Raw genomic sequence first — 23,653 nt, 5'->3', positions numbered from 1 at the left:
TGGACACACCTTTTCTTGAGGCCATAGCTGGCCTTTGTCAGACAAGTTAAACTGAAATTCAAACTATGGAAGTCTTCCTGGCCTTGAAGGAAAACACAACTAAAACCCCTAAGGCAAATGAATACTAACACATTTTCTATGGAATGAGTTTTCACTGCTCAGAGCCTACTCCATCAGACCCATGGAGAAAACCAATTCTCAAACATAATGGATATCGTGTGAGTTATAAAGGAACACATTTGTACAGATGTTTTCTCCAAAAATATGTGTGAACATGAAGGCTTGTTTCTTTGTCAGCCAATGCCTAAAAACATTCGCATAAACATACAGGCATCTCAAAACTGGTTAGGCCATGGTTGTGTGAGGGATGAAAAATACTTGCTTCAGGCTGGTTCTCAAAATTCATGTAAGCATTATCATCAAGACCACAGGAAACAGCATCATTTGATGTACATATCAAGTTGACAGACCTCCAGAATTTTCTTATCAGCTGAAAACTTTTACTGGCTGGGGTTCACTAAAGAACCACTATACAAGTCGTTAAGGATTTGTCCTCTGCTATGAAAAGACAGGCTGAGATAAATTGTGTGTAAAATTTCTTTGGTAACTTCTAATTCTTTTCATTATCTGATGTACTAAGATAAATGAGATATATTGATATATGATTTTATATTGACTAATAAATGAACGTTGTTTGTTCTACTTCTGAATGGCTTGCAGGTGGCAATAGACTGATGGACAACTGATCAATTAGATGAGCACAGGTTGTAAATATGTTTATTTCAAAGATCACTCTTGGGATTTGATTCACACAGGTGTGTAGGAGCCATTATCCAGCGCCTATGCTGTTCTGGTAATGTATTATGGAACTAAGCAGACGTAGTTAGATATGTGGTTCCTTTCCATATAACTACTTCCTGCAGGCAGCTTTGTTGTGATATAAAAGAAGACTGCATCTGCCGGTTGCTTTTTAACCTGGTCTAAACAATTGCTACAGCTTTGGGAACAGAATGAGAAAAGATGGTTGGTTTTCAAAACCAGAAAGAAGTCTAAAATAAAAACCAAATGCTCTTAATCTATAGGTACTTTTGTGATACTGACATTATAATCCTATGTATGCTAATTATAAGCAAGTCTTTGACATGCTAAAGAATGCTAAGTAAACATGCTAAGGAATGCACATTACCTGGCAGACAAAAAATTGACCAATAGTTTTCAATACAGGAATTTAGCATGTGCTTAGATCTACTCTACAGAGCCCCATGGCGCAGAGTGTTAAAGCTGCAGTACTGCAGTCCTAAGCTCTGCTCATGACCTGAGTTAGATCCCCGACGGAAGCTGGGTTTTCAGGTAGCCGGCTCGAGGTTGACTCAGCCTTCCATCCTTCCGAGGTCTGTAAAATGAGTACCCAGATTGCTGGGGGGGAAAGTGTAGATGACTGGGGAAGGCAATGGCAAACGACCCCATAAAAAGTCTGCCGTGAAAACGTTGTGAAAGCAACGTCACCCCAGAGTCAGAAATGACTGGTGCTTGCACAGGGGACCTTTCCTTTCCTAGATCTGCTCTTTCATTAAAGCCAACAAGAACAAAACGTAATCTTTCCTTGGACTGTTAAAAAAATCCCTGTTTATTAATTGGATTGTAGTGCAACCTTAGAAAAAGTTATATCCTTCTAAACCCATTGGTTTCATTTGCTGCAGAACGGTTTACCTCAATTTAGAAATGCAACATTAAGATTAAAGTTCATTTTGAGAAAAGGCATTGTAGGTTTGTTTTTTTTAACTCTCTAGTTATATGTAGTGCAAACAAGGGAACCACAAAAACATGCTGGTGACACTTCATTTCCCCTCCCCCACTTTCTCTTCTCTGAAAGCTCCCATGACCTCTCCCCATTTTCTGCTTCCTTCCCTCCTATCAGCCAACCTACTTTCATCTGCCCCCACATCTTCAGCTTTCCCTCCTTTTCTCTAACAACATCTTATGCCCAAGAAAACTATGGTCCAGCTACACAGTGCTTGCCTCAAGACTGGACCCAGCTTCACAGTGAGGAACCTGCAAGGAGTTGCAGGGGCCACTTTATTTTCCACTGTATCTATTTCCTCATACTATTTCGTATTCCTTTCCCACAACCTCCATATTCGACCTATTCTTGCATACTTTCCACCCACCTAACAACCTCTTTATCTTCCCCTCTCATCAGCGACATTTATTTATTTAATTCATTTCTACTCAAGCTTTCGCCATGATGTGAACCAAAAGCATCTTACGTAATTCTCCTCTCCTCCAGTCTGTTGGTACGACAATCCTGTGAGACTGTGTGACTGGCCCAAGGTTATCCAGTGCGCTTCCAAGGCAGAATATCTCTCATATCATAGTCTGAAGCTCAAACCACTACACCACGCTGGCTTTTGTGGGGTGGCTGCTGTTGGAACAGTAGTAAGCAGCCAGGCCTGGATAAGTCATGGCAGTTGTGTGATAGCAAGTAACTCAGGGATTGTTGGCAGGCCTGGCCCCAATTAGTCCTTCCCCAAAAGCCAAACATGCCCTGGAACGGCCCCTGCTCTCCCTCCCTACCTTTTCCTGACAGAAACAAAGCCATGAAAGTTGCAATGCTGTTGTGGTTGCCTAGCATAAGCCACTGGGGGTATTCATTTGTTAAAGCTTAAAAATTCTATTTAACCCCTCCATTTTGGTTTGTCTATTTTAGATTTCAGATTTTTCTGCATGCTCATGGTTTTTCTCAAGTTTGCAGAAAGGTCTGTCTTGCCTACCCATAGCCCCAGTCACTGGATTTAATTATCTAAAAGTGTGGCCATGCAGATATTTAGATATATTGATAAAGCAGCATGTTTTCCTCTTCTTTTGGTAACCCTTTTTCATTTCAGTGGGCTTAGGTGTGTCTATGATGGGGCTGTTATACATATATGAGGCCAACCTAAACATAATTATAGCCCATTATCTTCAACTTCAATTATAACCCGATTATCTTCAACTGATTTAAAAGGTATAACTCTGCTAGGATGGTACTAATAGATGTTTGGGCTTTCAATCCTAAAATTACTTTCTTTTGAATTAGCCAGACTGAATACAATAGGACTTGCTTCTGAATACTTCTGTTTAGAATTATTATGAGTAATTTTTTTAAAGAGCATTTTTATGCCCCTCTCCCTCAGAAATGTTGTGACCAACCCTGCAAGAGTGGATGGCTATGGCCCAGCCTTGAGATTTTCTTTGTTATTTAGCAGTGACAAACCTGTTAATTAAAATGACATTATCTAAGTAATTGGTCTGCTTTTATCATTCAGGATCTAATTAAAGTTTTCTTTGGGAACCTGCAATTCTTTCCCCTTTGCAGCAATGAAAAAATTTGTTCCATTATTCTTGTGCTAAAGTGGCACTGTGGCATATATTAATTTACACTCTAATATGTTAATTCTTTTTCTAGTGCTCAAATTAATGTCATGCATGCATCTGTTTGCATCTACTTTGTAAACTTAAATGTCTTTCAAATAATTTTGAATTTTGCCACCACAATGAAATGCAAGACTAATTAAATTTAAATTCCCATTTTTAAATGTGCACTGTGGGCAATACATATGCATCTGTTTATTTAAATTTAGCACTCATTTCTCTTCCCTGCTCCTGAAGCCAACAGGAGAAAAATAATCTTTTTAAAACATGTTGTCAGATGATGGCATGACATCATTTCCAGGAGAAATGTGGAAGTGACATCAGTCCACTCTATGTATCACTGGAAATGCTGTGGTTTATCATATAATTTCCAGCAATTCCTAGAGAGGCATAACATCACTTCCAGATTTTTTCCAGTATCAAAGTTCAAGGGAGATGGGGCACCAACCAAAAGGAAGTCATGTTTCAATGAAGAAAACTGCCAGTTACCCTGAAACTGCAGAAGACAAGGGAAAGATGCTTTGATCTCTGTCATGAGGCAGAGGACTAAGAGCTTCCTTTGCAGCTCCCACATAGAAGAGCACCATAACAAGGAGAAGACCACTATGACTAGAAATGAGTTGCTGGAGGAAGCATAATCCCCCCTTCCTGACAAAAAGAAATGTGCTCCAACTGGCAAAAGATATGATACTGCAGAAATGAGAGGAGGTTACTCCAGACAAGAATACCAGTAAGGGAAGAGCAGCCTGGACACAACTGGATAAAAATCCTAACAGGTTTAATATCAGAAGAGTAATCTCCCTCCTTTACCTCTTATCTTCACTAACCTTCCCTGTCCACCACTTATCATCTTTTTACTTTGTATGCCCCTGTGTGTTAGATATACTGTAAATGAATGAGTGAATTTGGACTACTCAAATTAACTGTCAGCCCTGACATAGATATAGCCCAGGCTAGCCCAATCTCATCAGAGGAGGGTTGGCCTTGGTTAGTATTTGGATGGGAGACCACCAAGGAAGTCCAGAGTTGTGATACAGAGGTAGGAAAAACCACCTCTGAACATCTTTTACCTTGAAACCCCACAGGATCACCATGACTGATTTCAGACAGCTGGCTCAGGGCAGCATCAAGCCAACCTGGAAGTGAGCTGGCTGGAAAAGGAGCTCCCAGGAGCGTCCTGATGGTCCGCGGAAGGGCACCCCAGGAAGCATCTAGAGCGCTCACGTGCCTCATCCATGGCTCCCCAGGTGCTTTCCAGGCACTTCCTGGCTGTCCAGATGTCTGGGGAGGTGCCTCAGAGGCGCCCCAGTGAAAAGGCATCACTTTGAAAGTGGTGCCTTTTTAAGCCGGCTCCTGGTGAGTCGAGGATGGCTTGGGGGTGGGAGGCAGATGTGCACATGTATATGTGCTTTTGGGGGGCGCTCACCTGCCATCCCTGGGGTGGCTTTAACTGCCCGTTTGTGACTTGAAGGCAAGAAAATAATAAACAGTGTCAAATATATCTGATTCTGATGATGTTTGTTGTAATGTACAACATTACATTTCTACTGGCAGCAGTTATACATGTTGTCCTGTTAGGTAACATAATTCGGTAGTATAATGGTCTTGTTCTTTCAGATCATTATTCCTCACTTTACTTCATGTAAGAAGAAAATAATATATCCCTCTAACTCTAACCAAAGTTGCATATTCATAAAATTACACAGCTTATACGATGATGCCTTTTTCTAATAAAAACAGAAACTCATATTGGAAATTCACTTTCGGCTACAGCTAAGCATGTATTTTACATATCATTGTGCCTGGTTTTCATAGGCAACAAATGGATCAATACAATTATTACAGGCTTTGAGGAAAGCGCTCCTTTCTACGAGGGAAAAAAACCAAGAGGTGGATTTTTACTTTAGTAGAGCTGCTGCAATTTACAACAATTTGGCATTATGTTTCTGTGCTAAAGGCAGTCATCAGTAGGTCAAATGTATTTTGATCAGGTCACCTAGAGGGTCTGTCAGACTTAATTGGTGGTTCCAGGTGATCTAAAGTTTGCTTCATAAAAACTGTATAAGCAATTAGTATTCACAAAAGACTGAACAATCATAGAAAGAAAGAAAAAAGCCAAAGAACAGATATATGACAAATTTCCAAAAGTTCATAGTACCAAATACAACATAAATACATGGATTTCACTGGGCCACATCTACCTTCTGAACTTTATTTTATTTAAACTGAAAGTTAATAATTAGAAAAGTTAATGCAGAATATGCTGAGTGTACAGTCTACCCCAAGGGAAAAAGAAAAGCCAGGATACCCTTGGTTGCGGTTTTTGCTTTCAATCTGCTAACTTAGCAGGAGTATTGGGTTGCTATACTACAGTTGGCTTTAGTTACCCCATGGGTTATATAACTCCATGGCTTTATAAAATTTAAGTGCAGAGTTTGTGCCAGGCAAACTTTAGTAATGTTAAGATTATGTGTGCTTTAGGTTTTACAAAAAATAATGTGAATGGAAAAAGTCCTTTACTTGGAGCTTGCTGTGTTTGTGTAACTCTAATTCAGCTATAACTTTAAAATATAACATTCATCAAAAAGTAAAATGTGGTCAGCTTTATATTTAGGCAGAGGATCAGAGGTAAGGAGTGAGAACTAACATCTACTTAAAATTCTGTATCAAAGCTTTTGCCTTTGGTTTCAAGCTCATGGATAAAAGAAAGCTTACTAGCTAGTGTAACTGAAAACTGTAGATCACAAGGATATAGAAGGAAAAACCTCTACATGAATATAGTCTACCAGTAGGATTGCCAGGTCTGTGTTGGAAAAATACTTGGAGGCTTCGGGGGTGGATCTTGGAGAAGGTGGGCTTTTGGGAGGGGAGGGGCCTCAGCATGGCACAATGCCATAGAGTCCATCCTTCAAAGCAGCCGTTCTCTCCCGGGGAACTGGTCTCTGCCAGCTGGAGATCAGTTGTAAAAGTGGGAGATCCCCAGGCCCCACCTGGAGGCTGGCAACCCTATCAAATTCTGGTTATATCTGGAAGTATTATGAGAAATGATTGACTTTGTGATATAATATTTGCATTTTTGGAAATCATACATTAATATGCATTCAATTCAATAAGCACAGTTCCATGGCATAAAAAGTTAAGGCAGGGTACTTTACCCACCTTGCATTTCAAAGGACTAGATGTTTAACAAATGTATTTTACATTCATTATCTCCTTCATCATCACAACAAAACTGTGAACTAGACACAGGAAGGCCACCCAGCAAGCTAGGGCTTCTAAGCTACGTTTTAAATTCAGCCTTCTCAAGACCAAGTTGAATGCTCTACCCAAATGACCACACTGGATCCATAATACACTGTTTCAATAAGTAAGTATTAAACACTTTATAATAAATATTAACTTATGAAACACAAACTCATTAATAGCAGACTTTTAATTTAAAGCTCACTGTCGTTTTCAATGGGAGAAAATCTGACCTCAAGTACTTTCCAAGCAGTCAGATGGTTCATAATCTTAAAAGCTTTGAAACCTGATCTAGGCATGCTTATAAGTCTCAGTGAGTTTAACAGTACTTATTGCCACAGAAAGGTGCAGCTTTACATCCTACATGTTTACTCAGATGGTAAACTATGTCCCATAGAATTCAACAGGACTGACTCCAAGTAAATGTGCATAGGACTGTAATCTTAGCTTGCTTCAACTCTACTATGAATGACATTTCCATTCTCACTGACTGAACAGTCTTAATTTACTTATTCATTTACTAGATACAAGTACATGGCTTCTATACTGTGCCTTAAATTACAAAGACCCTCAGTAATGTGCCTTCAGTAATGTGACTACTGATGGCCATCCTTCTAACACAAGATGACAGAAATCACTCTAAAACAATTATTTAAAATATATTATTAAAATTGCATTAGGAGTGGAATCTGTACTACCTTTGAAATGCACAGATCTCTAGGTCCTTCAGTGATGTTCGTTGTTTCTTTAGTCAGCAGAGATGGCTTCTGCAATGGTCGCACCTACCTTGTAGGGAAAATTGAATGAAAAGGCAAGTCAGAATATGACAAAACAGGAAAGATACCCTTGAACACATTTACAGTTTCTACTGAAAATATGTCAATTGATGACTAGCCTTTTAATGCTCTTTCAGTCCCATATCACTATCAAACCAAAAAGAAGTCCCAAGGTTCTTTAAGAAAACGTATATAGGTAAATCCTTGCCAATACAGATGGATAAATTTTAGTAACTTGATTTAGTAAATAGCATTTTCTGTTTCATAAAATCCAAAACTTCAAAAGCGCGTCCAAATTATCCAGGTCTTTTGGACAATGGGAGCTTCACTATGTAGTTGCCATAGGGGAGCATGGAGACATGACTCTAGATTGTATGTTAAAAAATGTAACTGTGGCACAGAAGCAACAGTGGAGGCCCTATCTATGGGGTGAAAGACAACAGCTGCTCCAGGACGAGGTGGGACACCTCACAAGGAGGCAGAAACAGTCTGATGGGCCCCAGGAGAAAAGGTGCACCACTTGCAGGATAGTCTCCCTCCCACCAGGTCAGGGATAAACAGATAGCCAATGGGATGGATCCAGTCCTTGCAGGGCTCCAATCAGGTCCACAAGCAACTGGCTATCTTCTGCTTCCTACTTCCTGTTTCCAGCATCAGAGCTGACTTTTGTCCAGTCTCTCCTATTTCCTGCTTCACAGAGGAGGAAAAGAAAGCCAAGCCTCCCTTTCCTCAATTGGCTGAGGGCTCCCCCCCTCCTTCTCTGGGGCAGGGAGAAAGAATGTGTGTGTTTTAAGAAGGTCAGTGTTTTATTTCAGTTATTTATTTATTTGGTTTATATCTCACCCTCCTTGCTGAAGCAGGCTCAGGGCGGCTTACAAGGCCAATAGGCAAAACAATAACATAAAACCGTTAAACAAATATAAAACAACTATATCAATACAGGTGCTATGTTGATGCTATATTAATATCAAATCAAATCAAAAGCCTTAGTTGGCATATATCAGATTATAAACAAATAAACAGCTACAGAAATAATAAAACAGTCCTATGCAGCTATACATTGGACAATCCAGCTATACATTGGACAATCGATCCTTGATTACCAGACTCAAGAATAAAGCAACCCTTTCAGTTATTTCAGTTAAGAGTCTTAGGCCCTGAACAAATTGTGTTTAGTAAGGGTACTGTAGATCATTGTATCACTCTAGCACACCTGGCTGACAAATATACTACCCGTAGGAATTCCAAACTTTATGCAGCTTTTTTGGACCTTAAAGGGGCATTCGACTCTGCAGATAGAGAACGACTATGGATTAAACTCCATCAACTGGGCACTGATAAGAGACTTCTCAAACTAATCATAACTCTACATTCCTCCACCACTTGCCAAATCAACACTTATTAATATAGTAATGTATTAATGGCGGCAAAGTATAGCAGATCTTCATAACTGCTACATCCAGGTATTCCAGATGGACATAGGATCCAGGTCCATGCTTCAAGATGGCCAGAACAATTTATTCAGTGCAGCAGTCACTGATCTCAGCAGTCAAAAGCTTGGAGGAAGAGCTTACAGGCCTTGTGGAATTGAAAAAGATCCTGCAGGGCTCTAACATCTTCAGGGAGCTCATTCCATCAGCATGGGAGCTGCAATAGAAAAGGCCTTAGCTCTAGTTGTAGTTAGCCTGGCCTCCTTAGGGCTGGGGATCGATTTTGAGAACCTGACCATAGTACCTTCTAGGGAACATGTGGGGAAAGGCAATCCCGCAGTTATGCAGGTCCCTGGCCATGTAGGACTTTAAAGGTGAGGACAAGCACCTTAAAACAAAGCCGGTATCTAATAGGTAACCACTGCAGCGCTTTCAGCACAGGCTGAATGTACTCTCACAGGGAGAGCCCCGATAGCAGCCTGGCTGCAGAATTATGCCCCAGTTGAAGCTTCTGGGCAGCCCCATGTAGAGGGCATTACAGTAATCCAATCTCAAGGTAAACATAGCATGGATCACTGTCACCAAGTTGCTGTGTTCGAAAAAAGGAACCAACTGTCTTATCAGCCAGAGGCAGTAAAATGCCAATTTAGCAGTGACTGCTACCTGGGCCTCCAATGTTAAAGAGGGATCCAGAAGCACTCCTAAGCTCTTAACTCTTGGTGCCATCAAAAGCCAGTAGTGGGATCTCCACTCTCGGGCCACTGCAACTTAGGTATAGAATCTCCGTCTTTCTAGGATTCAATTTCAGTCAGCTCAGCCTGAGCTATCCCACCATGGCTTGTAATGTCAGATCCAGATTTTCCAGGTCACAGACAAACCACCCACCCACCAACAGACAGAGCTGGGTGTCATCAGCATATTGATGGCACTGCAGCTCATACCTCTAGGCAATCTGGCCAAGGGGGCACATGTAGATGTAAAACAGCATAGGGGAGAGAACAGCATAGGGGAGAGAACAGCCCCTTGGGGCAATCCACATATAAGCAGGTGTCTTTGGAACCACTGCTCCCCTATCACCACTCTTTGTCCCTGGTCTTGGAGAAAAAAGGAGAGCCAATGTAAGGCAGATCCCTGAATCCCAGCATCAGCAATGCAGTGGGTCTGGAGCTGATGGTTGACCATGTTGAACAGTCAGCAGGTCCAACAGGAATAGCACTGCCAAATCACCTTAATCTGGGTATAATGTGGAGGCGTCCTCCAGAAAACTCTGCAACTGCAATGCCACTACCCTCTTGACAATCTTGCCCAAAAAAGGCAGATTTGACACCGGTCAATAATTTGCTAGTACGGCCGCGTCCAATGATAGCTTCTTTAAGAGAGCAGATCACTGCCTCTTTCAGAGGCTTAGGGAAGATTCCTTCAGATATGGACCTGTTGACAATTTCCCTTAAGCGATCCTGCAAGTCCATCCAGCTAGCTCTAATCAGCCACAACTGTCATGGGTCCAAACTACAAATGGTTGAGCATACAGCAGAGAGGACTCTGTCAACTTCCTCCAGGCTGCATGGAGTGAATTGATCCAAGACTAGAAGACGTGCACAGAGCCTCACACTCATTTACTATTTTAACTGTGGTGGGAAAGTCATGGTGGAGCAACAAGACCTTATCTGTGAAAAAGCCTGCAAAAGCCTCACAGCCTATGTCCATTTCTATAGCGTTCAGTCTGCCCTGTGGCAGAATAGTAAAAGAATGAATTGTACTAAATAATTGTGCCGGGCATGAGTTTGCAGACGCAATCACAGCCGTATAGTATATTTTCTTTGCAGCCTTGACTGCCATCTCATAGGTTCTCATAAATAATCTATAAGATGTTCTTGTCGCTTCATCATGGGCATGCTACCACTGCCTCTCTAGCTGTCTGAGCCTCCATTTCATCAGCTGCAATTCCCTGGTATACCATGGTACTAGCTTTGAATGGAGGCACAAAGGGAGCCAGGGAGCGATCTCTCTGATAGCAGAAAACTGATTATGCCAAGTCTCTGCTAACTCATCTACTGAGCCCCCAGTGGGCCAAGGATCCCATAGAGCCATCTGGAACCTCCTAGGGTCCATCTGGCTCCAGGGTAGAGTTAAAATACGCTCACCACCTAAACAGGGATGAGGTAGGACATTCATATGGTCCTTCAAAGCACAGTGGTCCAACCATGGCACTGCCTCTACAGTAATTTGGTCCATTGTAAACCCTGCCGCAAAGATCAAATCCAGTGTGAGTCCATCCTGGTGAGTGGGAGTCCCAGTGCCACCATGGATAACACTAGGTCTGCCACCTGAGTAGAGTTTGCATCATCAGCATGGATGTTGAAATCCCCCAGCACTAAAAGCCTAGAGTGTTCCAGCACCCAGCCTGCTATAGCCTCCACCAGCCAGATAGCCAAACTCTCCTCAACATCCCACACCAGACTGACACACTCTATGCCAGTGATCTTTGGGCATGGAAAAGACCAGAAGGAATAAGCCTCTCAAATGAATACAGCCACCTTTCCCCCCCCGCCCACTAGTCCGAGAACCTAGAAGGAGCTAATTGGGAGAGAGCAACTGTTTCCCTGTATCGTACCCAGGTCTCAGTCATGCAACCCAGATCCATATCCTATTCCAGTAGGAAGTCCCACAGGACTGAGGTCTCATTATTAATGGACCCAGCATTACACAACACCAATGTCGGAGGCAGGTAACTCACTGTCTGTAACCACTGGGATGGGACTCAGGCCAGAAGAAGATCAAGCTTTCCAAGGCATAAGCTTGTGTGTGCCTGCACACTTCTTCAGAGAGAGAGGAATAGGGGAGGCAAGAAGAAAGGGCCAGAGACAGAGAGAGTCCCATAGCACTTTTAAGAAGACCAACAATGTTTTATTCCAGGTATAAGCTTTTGTGTGCCTGCATATGTCTTCAGAGAGAGAGGAAGGAGAGTGGGAGGGAAAGAAAGAGCCAGAGAGAGGACACCACAGAGAGACAGAACTCCCATGGCACTTGGAGAGATCCCCTTTTCCTTTTCTAACAGATGGGGGGGGGGGAGAAACCTAACAGCACAGCTTACATTCTTTATTAGTGGAAGGGAGCAAGAGTCCAGTAGCCCCTTAATAACCAGCAAAATTCATTGCAGGGCATGAACTTTCATGAGTCACTGCTTACTTCTTCAGTTACAGCAAGAACGTGAGTCCTTTGCCCTTATATCTTGGGGAGAGAAGTGATTTCAGACACCAAATGACAACAGCACACATTGGTAATGAGCAAGGGGGGGGTTGAGCGGGAACACACAAGAACGCAGTTCCAGCTGGCTTGTTGTGAAGGGGTGTGGCCTAATATTCAAATGAGTTCCTGCTGGTTTTTTCCTACAAAAAAAGCTCTGGCAATGAGACAGGAAAACCAACTATCAATCCAGTTCAGGAAGATGCATTGTGTCTTGAGCTTCATTGTCAGTTGCAATTCAGCAGTCTCTTTTTCTCATCTCCCTTTGAAATTCCTTTGTAAGAGAATTGCTACTCTTAAGTCAGCAACTGAATGCCAGCAACTGGAAGGTTAAAATGTTCCGCCACTGTTTTTTGAATGCTGTGGTTTCTAATAGCTGTAGAAAAAGTAAGAGTTCAGTAGTACCTTAAAGACTAATAAATAAGTAAGCTATGTACTTTCATAAATTACTGCTCACTTGTTCAGGCTTATTTTCATTTATTCTTTGCATCCTCCTGGACCAAACTGACACCTAGATTACCAATGGTGTTATCTCCACGCCTACCACCCCTCTGCATATCACACCTAATCCAAGTAAGCCTGCTATTGTCATTCACCTGCAATTGCCATCTGGCATTTGAAATCATCTTTATAAAGTTTATATCTCCAGTTCCTTGTGTTACATTTTATGGCACACATGGCCCGGCCTGACAAAGTGACATTTTATGTTGGATTCAGCCCTCATAACAAATGAATTTGACAGCTCTGCACCAGGCAGTGGCTGAGCATAGCAGCTAGGGCAGGAGGTTTGCCAGAACAGGGCATTAGCTGGGGGCATTGGGGACAGTAAGAGCAACCCAGCAGGGGTGGGGCAAGGCAAAGAAGGAGTTGAGAGAGGAAATCAGACTCAAAGCAGGGAGAGCAGTGCTGGGTTTGGCCAGCACAGCTACAGCCTCAGGGATAAAAAGGGAAGTAATGGGAAAGCCAGTGAAGGTGAAGAAAGGACACTGATTAGACAAGACTGAGAGACTGCAAAGAAAGGTGAAGAGCTGGGGCCTGGGGCAAATATGGCTACCATACTGGAGCAGGCCTGCTAGAACTGCCCCAAGGCATAGGCACAACTCAGCCCCCTAAAGTTGCAAAGGGGCAGAAGTGGATGAATGAAGGAAATTGTGCCCATGTGGAAGCCTGTGTGGATTTTGCTGAATCCAATAAAGAGAGAATTAAGGGTCACCACTGCATCTGATGAGCCTCTGCTGCCCACTGAAATGACTTCTGTTATCCCAGCGGGTGGCACAGTAACTCACATTTGTAAAAGGGTATGTAGAAATAAAGCAGGATCCTCGTGGCGCAGAGTGGTGAGCCGCAGTACTGCAGTCCAAGCTCTGCTCACAACCTGAGTTCGATCCTGGTGGAAGCTGGGTTCAGGTAGTCGGCTCAAGGTTGACTCAGCCTTCCACCCTTCCAAGGTCAGTAAAATGAGTAGCCAGCTTGTTGGGGGTAAAGTGTAGATAACTGGAGAAGGCTATGGCAAACCACCCCGTAAAAAGTCAGCCGTTAAAATGTCGTGATGTGACATCACCTCAGAGTCGGAAACGACTGGTGCTTGCACAGGGGACCTTTATATAGAAATAAAAGTGTCATTTTCTTGGTAGAAATGGGTTTGCAGAAATAAAAGTGTTGCTTTCTTGCTTGCCTTCACAAGAAAATATAATATGGTGAAAGTTTAATAATGGACTGTTTCTTGCCCTTTAGCACTAACTCCTCCAAAAAACAGGTTTTATTATGCCAGCTCTATTATTATTATTTATTTTCAGTTTCAGAGCTGGAGAAGTGTATGAATTTAATGTTACATTTTTCCAGGTTTGAGCAGTTCCTTTCAAAACAGATTTTGCCCTCCCCATTTTACCTTAATTTTACCAGAATCCCTGATACAAGATAATAGGAACTTTGGCTGTTCCAAACAAGTGAAAGATTGCAACAGCACTCTGAAGCAACCTTTTATTATAGGAATTAACAATTGCCAGCTTCAGTTTTCTGGTTCAGGTTTCCTGTGAGGATGAGCTCATTTGATAATATAGAAAATATACATATAAACAAGGCAACATATCTTCACCAATAAGCAATCATGGAGTGTACTAGAAAACAATACTGCAAAGTATTGTACTCCTGGACAAGTTCAATTTTCCCCCCTAACAGCTGCATGAAAACCATCCACAGAGCACACCAACTACCTCAAAACACTTGAGCAAGGGCTCTGATAAAAACAAACAACAAAAATCCCCAGTTTACACAGAGATCTGAAAAAACTCTGCTTCCACACAGTTTTTGTGTAAAAGGACTAACACATCTCCAAAGCAGTCATATTACACAATCTCTGAAAGCACTTAATTCATAGGGCTACTCTCAGCTGATCCTGGACTACAATCAACTGATCCTCAAATAGTGTTCCCTCTAAACTGAGTTAGTGTGAGCTCACTCACAGTTTTTTAGCCTCCGACTCACACATTTTTGTCTTAGCTCAGGAAAAAACTAATTTATGCAGTAGCTCACAACTTTAATTCTAGTAGCTCACAAAGTAGAATTTTTGCTCACAAGGTTCCCCAATTTTCCTCTTTTAACTCTAAACTGATCCTGGACAGGTACTCCAAATTTTCCCCTAATTAACTCTCCATTTGCCCAAGGACAAATATAGATTTGTTACCCAATTGCCCTAGGAAGTTCCTCTGAAAAGAATAAAACAGTTCTAATTTTGTTGCTCTGCAAAAAACAATGTGCACTGGCGCTGGGATGTTTCCTCAGAACTCATGGTAATCTATATAGGTTTCCCAAATCCAAGATATCCTATCTTTTAATGACTGGTTAGACTTAACCCAGACTTATTGTTTAAAAAAAAATTAAAAACAACACTAAAACAAATGCAGAATATAAAGTTTAGCTTCAGTATCATGCACACATACACGCATGCTGTTCTAGTGGACTGCAAAGCAGCCATTCATGAGCCAGTGAAAAATTTATGGAGAGATCACTGATGAAACAGAAAGGATACTCTGTATAGAACAATAAGCTCCTCTTACTATGCCACATGGAACACCTCATTAGACCTTCTATTAGCCCATGAATAACTCCCTCATAGCCTAATAAATCACTGAGCAGAATGGCATGGCTTATATTTGTTGAAAGCAAATATAGAAGCATTTTCTTTTCCTTTAAATATCAAAAAATATGATGTCAGAGGTGCCTGGCAAAGTCAGGTAGGTCAGCCCATGCTGATACCTTGTGCATCATTACTGAAGAACAAGTGGTTCTTTCAAGTCAAAAAACCCCATGAAAATCTAGTGCTTGAGAAGAACATACAATTGAAGCCACATGAAAAGAAAGTAAGGGATAAAGCTGCCCCAGGAACCGAGAATTTTTAGATCTTCAATTAGTACAAGCCAGTGTTGCATTTTATAACTTGAAAGTCTCTTTTATAGAAAGAAAACATTAGCATCTGGGTTGACTAGCTATAGTTCCTTTTATTAACATAGCATGCAGTGCACTGTAGCTAAATTTCAAATAACTTGCCCAGAAATACAGATGTAGAGATGGATACACTTCCAGACTGACTGGAGGTAGCCAAAGGCATCAAAAGACACATGTGGAATTCATGCAAAAACAATAGCCAAGAGAGTTTAATTATTTCATTTTGCATTAACTGAGGAGAAACGTCTACAAAGTCCTACAAAATGTTATCACTTTTTAAAATCAACCCAAAACTGCACTCAACTAAAGTATTCTGGAACAGGGGTGTCGAACTCATTTGTTATGACGGCAGGATATGACATAAAACGGGCCATAAAATGTAATGCCAGGTAGCAGAGATATCAACTTTATAAAGGACACAAACACAACGATTTTTCTAAAGCTTAAAACATTAGCACTCGTTTGTCTTAAAGGTGCTTCTTTAGTATCTCTCCTGTGTGGTCCAGGAAACTAGGCAAAGGAAGCTCTGGTTCTTTCCTTCCCTCCCCAGGGGACCAGGAGAAGGAGAAGCCTCAGCCAACAGAAGGAAGAGAGGCTTGGCTCAGTAGCTCTGCTGTGCGATTGAGAGAGCCTGGCAAAACAAGCTGTAATGCAGAAGGAAGCAGACAACAGCCAGTTGCTTGAGGGCCTGATAGCAGCCCTCTGGGGTCCTGATTCAGCCCCTGGGCTGCATGTTTGACAATCCTGTTCTAGAGGATAAGAAGATAGTGCTGTAGTGCTTCTTGATATTAGCAAAACAGTGTTTCCAAACAGGTAGTCCTATTTGCCCCACAGGCTCAGAACACAGGAAATCTGGGGACATTTGCAATCTATAATTAGGAAAAGAATTCCCAAAATATGGATTCATTATAAAGAAGAAAAATGGAAGTATGACAACCTAGCAAAAAGAATGTATTTAATTCATCATGATGACTGGGAAATGAATGATGTAAAAATTCTGGAAATTTGGAAGCCATGGGAATGTGTGTGTATATACCTATATACACACATATATACACACACAGCTTCAAAACTTCCAGAATTTTTACATCATTCATTACCCAGACATATATATATGTCAATCTGTCTTCTTTATCAAACCTAACACATTGCATTAACACACATCATTTATTAATCAATACAAACAGTTCTACTTCATGTCACATTTGTGAGATATAAGAATATGAATGTGATACAGTGCAGTCTTAAACAGAGACACACCCTCCTAAGTCCCCTGGAGACAATGGATTTAGAAGAGTTAAAGAAAGCAATTTGCTGTCTCTTATGCTACCTTAGCACATGCATCTTAGTTTTTGCCATCTGAGGCAAGAAAAAAAAATAGCATTTGAAAAAACAGAAATTTTGTAAACAAATGGAAATATATTGGTCAAGAAACAGTCTCATAAAGTAACAACTGGCCAATCAATATACTGAGTTAACTTTATATCACTAACAAAACTGAACTTTTCAATGGCGCATCATCATCAACATATTCCAGCAAATTATTTGTGGACAAAATCTGCCACGTTGAAACAATAATATATCATTGACCTCTGTAGACATATATGACTGTTTTTTATCATCATCTAATGCCAAAGATTTGTATATAAAACAATCTTTACACTACACATTCCAATTGAATAAAATCTTATTTTAAAAGGCATTTCACTTATTCCAAAGGAGCAAATAAGTGACAGTGTGCCCCAAAATTTCCAACTAGAAGAAATGGGGCAAAATGGAGCAAAAAACCCCCATCAATATGGGCAGAATTGTTTCTTAAGCTGTATGTTAAATTCATCATATCCTAATACTCCTTAGGTAGCCCTAGCGGTATAGTACTCTGGCTGCTAAAAATCAGTGTGATTTACTGTCAGATTAGGACCAGGGAAACTTGGGTTCAAATGCCACTCATCTACCAAGCTCACTGGGTGACCTTGGACTTCATAGTGTCTCCTTGGCCCAATTGTTCTCCCTTAGGCAAACACATCTCATGAGGCTGCTGCAAGGATAAAACAGGGGGAGAAGGAACCCTACATGCCACTCTGAGCTCCCTGGAGGAAGGACAGGATAAAAATGTACCTCATCAGTGTATCAGGAGGGAGTCTTGCAAGTGATCATAAACCGGTGGAGGATTATGGTAAATCATGCTTGCTTTATCTGTAGGACAATTACCTTGCAAACAGATTGGGTTGAGACACGTATCTTGCCTAAGGCCACCCAGTCAACTTCACTGCAAAAGGATTTGAACCTTGATCTCCAAGTACATTAACACTGCATTACACTGCTTAATTAAAATGCTTCTTGCTGGTGCTATATTCCATCCTTAAACAGTCACAGTCATTATTCTTCATTCACGAGGATCCTGGTTTTTTTCACATATGTGTGTGTGTGTGTATATATACACACAACATTGGACTATAAAGAGGAAGCTCAAGGCAATCACCAAGGCAGACTTTTTTATATCTTCCCCCAGGAGTCCCCCCACCATACTGGGGTTAGAGAAGCCTCATGAACAAAATACCACAAACCACAAGGGACTGGCAATGAGGGAGGCAAAACAGAAAACACCCGGTTCCTAACACCTTCTGCTGAGAAAACAAGTAGAGCACAGCAAGCCTCCATTAATGCAAGAGGGAGAAGAGTAATTTCACTCAGTTCCCCCTCTTCACTGCAGCCATCCATGTCTTGTAGCATTTTACCCATCAGGCTTTTCCTCTGCGCTCCAATATTGGCTTGAAAGGAGATCTTAGGAGGTGCCTGGGAGAAGGGGAAAGACCTACAAGCACTTCACAGAAATCAACCCACATATTTTATGGCTACAGCTTAATGCTCTCATAAATATACACCCAAGTACATATTTAGTGTCTTTCTCTTATAGCTTGATTGGTTATTCACTAGGTTCTGTAGCTTCTCTCTATAGCCAAACTATGTACCACTGCGGCCTCCCAAATGCAGAGCAGAGTTTGTGTTCAAGCAGCCTATGTGCTATGCTGCCAAGACCACAAATAAGTGCTCCCTCTTAAATCATCTCAGCAAAAGGCACAGTTTCACTTGATCCAAAATGGGGGCTGTGACACAGATAAGAAGTGCTCCAGATTTTACAGCTTCCTCGTCTGTATTTCAACAGCGGTAAAAATCTGCAAACTCTTAAGCCATCTTATCTCAAATATCAGACCCGCACAAAGTTGCAGAGCAGACATATACATAGATCCAAGTGGGCAGCTGTGTTGGTCTGAAGCAGTTGAACAAAGCAGGAGTCAATTTGCACCTTTAAGACCAACCAATTTTTATTTAGAACGTAAGCTTTCGTGTGCTCTTAAGCACACTTCATCAGACGAGGAATCCAGCACAGTGAGCAAAGCCATACATAGCTGAGCAGAGCCATACATAGCTGGTAGGCAGTGGCATATATTAGCAGACATATATTAGAGCGAAACCACAGCTTGATGATAAAATCAAGAACACAGTGATTTTGCAGGGCAAGCTGTTACTTTCATCAACACGTGTCACATGACTTTACTTATGTATCATCCTCCGTTAATATATGGGTCAATGAATGTTATTAACATCTATCTGCCTGTTGTAGCTAGGCTTTGTAAGAAATCATTTCTTCTACAATCCAATACCTGAATATCCATGAAAGTAACATCCATTCAAGCCAAGATTAACTGAAAAAAAAAAATGCCTTTCATACTATATTCTTTTTAAAAAAAATCAAAATGATAAATCCCAGTTCACAATGAGTGGATTTTAATGGAAGCAGATGATACTTGAAAGCATGCAAAGGTACAGTTTACAGACTGCAGCTGGTCAGTCAATGAAAGCCCTCCACTGATTACCTACAGCAAAATGCATAACTACCTAAATGCATAACACACAGTAATGAAATGATGTCATTCTACATTATCCCAAAGGACGAAAGGAGAGAGGGAAATGCAGTTAAAGTAAAATATGTAGACTACAGGGACTACATGGAACATATATAAACACTCCTGAAAAACAGTATTAGGAACAAAGCTGTAAAAAACTCATGTACAACAGTACACACTTCCAGTCTGTTTATGCTGCTCATCCTCTTTAATTTTACCCAAGAGAGGGGTGGGGAAAGAGACATCAAGCCTGGGGAGTAAACTCCCATGCAGCTGACAAATCAATGACGTCTTGCAAAAAATGTGACTTTACAAGAGCCTTTCAAGGACAGAGCCTGCCGCCGTGTGCAAATGCAACGCAGCATTATTATTATTTTTTTTTAAGAAGAGAAACAAATGGGGGGGGGGGGGGGAATAAAAATGTTAATCACTTTTCCAGCGGCATCTTCCAGAGGATGAGCACGGGCTACAGTCTCTCGAATCAGTTAATCAATCCAAGTGGCCAGCCGCCCGCTGCTCGGTGTCCACCTATTAGTTACATGCAAAGCTCAGTAAACAAACGGATAATTTCCAAAACTTTTCAAGAAGCGCCCCTTCCCCCTCCACAGCTCCTCATTTCTCCGGGCTGGACTTGAGAAGTATATTCTTTCAAGTCAATGGCAACCCAGAGCAATACAGTCGGGATCTAGATTCCATTCCTCCTCCCCCCCCCCCCACGAAAATATCACCCTCAAACATCTTCTGGTTGCCCACTTGCTCCTTTCCTGGATGCCCCAAGACTTTCAGTCAAAAGGGGAGATTTTCTCTCCTCGCTTTGACCGTGCTGTCATCTCCCCCATCGAAGCCGTTTTCATCTACACACAAGACAACGAAGCATATTTTTTTCAAAAGAGGGGAAAGGGACGGAGAAGAAATAAAAGCAAGTTGCAAATAGCCTCCACACCTCAAGCCATCGAGGCAGCCTCTCTTTTTCTCTCTCTGCCCAAGAGGGGAATGAAAGTGTCTCCGCTCTACTATTCTACACATTGTAACAATATCTGCCCAGGATCAGACAAATGGCACAGGCATAGGAAAGAGGGGAGACGAGAAGGAACGAGAGGCAGCCTGCGGCTCCCAGCACGCCCCACGGAGCAGGATCTCTTACCCTGAGCCGATGGCTTCACTCCCCCATTGCCAGAGCTTCTGTCGCGGCGGCCCCAAAGGAGCCCGAAGGAGGATCTCTTGCAAAACCTGTGCAAGGACTCCCCCGCTGCAACGCCAGTGCTGTGGACCGATCCTCCCAGAGAAAGGAAATAGGCTTGTCACTTCCTGGATCGTTTTCTCAGCCGGCCCTCCTCCTTAGCCCCCACCCCCCAGCTCGGCACCGAAGGTAGGGCCCGGGTGGTGCAGTTCCCGCAGCAAGAGTTGCAGCCTGGGTTGCTTAGGGCGCGCCTATAACAGTATAAACTTCTTCAGGGCAGGGCGAAGGAAGGGTGGCAGCTTTTGCAAGGCGGGGAGGACGGCTTGGGAAAAGGCTTCCGCGTGGCTGTGGCTGGAGAGCGGCCTGTGGTGTGTGCAGTTGTCGCTCCTGGGAGAGAGAAGAGAGAGAGCGCAATTATGTCCACCGAGCCAGCCAGACTTTCTCCGGGTGTCAAAGTGCTCTCTAAGCTGCCGCCTCGCCTTCGCTTCAAAGGCCTGTCTGATTTGCATCGCGTCTGCGTTTCGAATGGTGGCGATTTCCTATGCAAGGAGATGCCGGCCTGGAATTGAGCCAAACCTCAGCCCAACACCTCTTTTTCCATGACAGGGATGGACAATAACATGACAATAACAAAGAAAGGGTAGTTTTGCATTTGCAGAATGCGTTTCCCTTCAACAGGGCATAGCCCCAGCCAGCTGCACAACATAGGCGTGTGCACACACACACAGAGTGTAGAATATATCCGGAATCAGAAGGTCTTCCAGGTCAAAGGGTATGGCTGCTAAGCAGGATAAAGCTCTGGAATTTGACCTCGAAATCTTTTTTAACCTTTTAGTGATTAAACGCTAGTACGTGATGTCAAGTGATGGGTTTTCTACGCCTCAAAAAAACTGTTGCCTCACGAGGCAGCCCAAAAGATGCGTTTTCGCCTCTATCACAATGTCACAAAGGATGCAAGGGTAGAAACGACCCCTTGGGGTTATTTAAACAGTCGTGTGTGCCTTTTTCCCTTGACTTCCTGCAATTTAGACCCATCCACTGTCAGAGGAGAATATATAGGCACAGACCCACATACTGCTAAAGTAGGAAAAAAAGTTCTCAAACTGTTGCTGCATCTATATCACTTAACATGCCACCTGGATTTATGATAGTCCTTCAAGGATTAAAATGAAGCACAGAGTATCTTGGCTTGTTGGCAGGATTCATTATATACTTCTAAAATTAAATCAATTTCCAAAAGGTATCCATGCCTTTATTAGGCATCCCTGCCTAATAAAAATATGTAAACATTAAAAACAATAATAGCAAATACAATAAAACAGCAATAAAAAGCAGACAGAAGCACAGAACCAGCTGTTCTCAAATATCTTTGGAAAAGAGCATTTTTGCCATCTTTTCTTGAGACCAAGATCAATAATGGGAGGACAGACCATGAAACGGTGTGGTTCCAGTGGCAATTTAGTCCAAACAAAGCAGGACAAAGTATGGAGCAAATCCCCAATGATGATCAGGTAAAGAACTGAAATAGAGAAGATCCCATTTACCTTCTGTAATTCTATCTCCTCTAACTAAAGACTGCAATACTGTAGAAATACTACATTTAAAAAAAATCTCTCTTGCGTATGTATTTAAATGCCATGGAAAATTAGAAATGTGCTTGTTTGTTGTCCTGACGTAATTCTGCTTGCATGGTATGGATCAAATCATGTTTACAGATGACAAAGGTGTAGTGACTCTAGCTCCAGCATTTCTGGTGTTATGTTCAGTAGAGTTCCCTGTTATTTATATATTTCATTTATACCTAACCTTTCTCCCAAATAGGGACTCAAAAGTGGTTTACAAAAACAACGTTTTTGAATCATCACAACAATCTTACGAGGTGGGTTAGACTGTGAGTGAGAGACTGGCCGAAGGTCACCCAGTGAGTTTCCATGGCAGAGTTGGGATTTGATCTCAAATCTCTCAGTTCTGACACTCCCACTGCACCACACTAGCTCTCATTTGTTGTTCTGCACCAGACAGAACGGTGTGAAATAAGACCATGTACATTGCATGTTAATAGATCTGAGCTTCTAAAACTTATTTAGTAAATTTAATTAATTCACTGCCACAGGAGGTGGTGGCGGCTACAAGCACAGACAGCTTCAAGAGGGGGTTAGATAAAAATATGGAGCAAAAGTCCATCAGTGGCTGTTAGCCACTGTTTGTGTGTGTGTATAATTTTTTTTGCCACTGTGTGACACAGAGTGTTGGACTGGATGGGCCATTGGCCTGATCCAACATGGCTTTTCTTATATTCTTATCTATTTTTTAGAAAATGTAAAAAAAGTATTAGCCATATAGAATAATAGATTCCATATGCTTGTGAATGAAAATTCTCAGTTTGGCAGTGCCACCAAATCCAGTCATTTGCAGATACATTATTTTATACTGAGAACACATGTACACTGAGATAGCTGGAGAAAATCCTAGAGAAAAACCAGTATGGTCACTAATTGGCCGGGCTTTGCCATGGAAACCAAGGATTAAATCCCTGATCCATTATGATGTTCATGAGAATTGCAGTCCTAAGCAGAGTGATGATCTTCTAAGTCTATTAAAGTGAGTTGGCCTAGAAGTATGTAACTGTTTAAGATTGTAGGTAAGTCAGTAACTTCTTAACCTTAAACCTACCTCACAGGATTGTTATATAACTAAAATTCAGCTCTGAGCTCCTCAGAGGAAGAATGGCATCCATGGAATGGATATAATCAATAAACATGAGACTAACAGAACTGGTGAATACTGGGCATGGGAAATCTGCATCCAGATCCTCAGATGGGCTTGTATGATTCAATAGGTTATAGTCTTTCTAAGATCATTGTATTTGAGCCATAACATCTTACAAAGATTGTCTGATAGCCATCTCTAAAATGGGAATCATCTATATACTATTAGGCACACATGGCCATGATCTGTAGATATCTAAATCCATGGATTGGCCACACAAAAGCTAAACAAATCTTTCTGCACACT

The 23,653-nt window shown here is 41.8% G+C and overlaps 1 protein-coding gene across 1 annotated transcript in view; it reads right to left on the bottom strand.

The window, feature by feature from the left end:
- Positions 1 to 20,911, bottom strand: part of FAM53B (family with sequence similarity 53 member B) — a 158,038-nt gene extending 137,127 nt beyond the window's left edge. Inside the window, exons 1-2 of the mRNA XM_060241449.1 lie at positions 20,603 to 20,911; positions 7,353 to 7,440 (exon numbers count right to left, since the gene is read on the bottom strand). The gene's annotated coding sequence lies outside the window, so the exon portion shown is untranslated. The remainder of the gene's footprint in view (positions 1 to 7,352; positions 7,441 to 20,602) is intronic.
- Positions 20,912 to 23,653: the final 2,742 nt, after the last annotated feature.

Source organism: Heteronotia binoei, chromosome 6 (genome assembly GCF_032191835.1).
Source record: "Heteronotia binoei isolate CCM8104 ecotype False Entrance Well chromosome 6, APGP_CSIRO_Hbin_v1, whole genome shotgun sequence".
NCBI classification, from domain to species: Eukaryota; Metazoa; Chordata; class Lepidosauria; order Squamata; family Gekkonidae; genus Heteronotia; species Heteronotia binoei.
The sequence above is the reverse complement of the archived record's forward strand: the minus strand, read 5'-3'. Positions and strand labels throughout refer to the sequence as shown.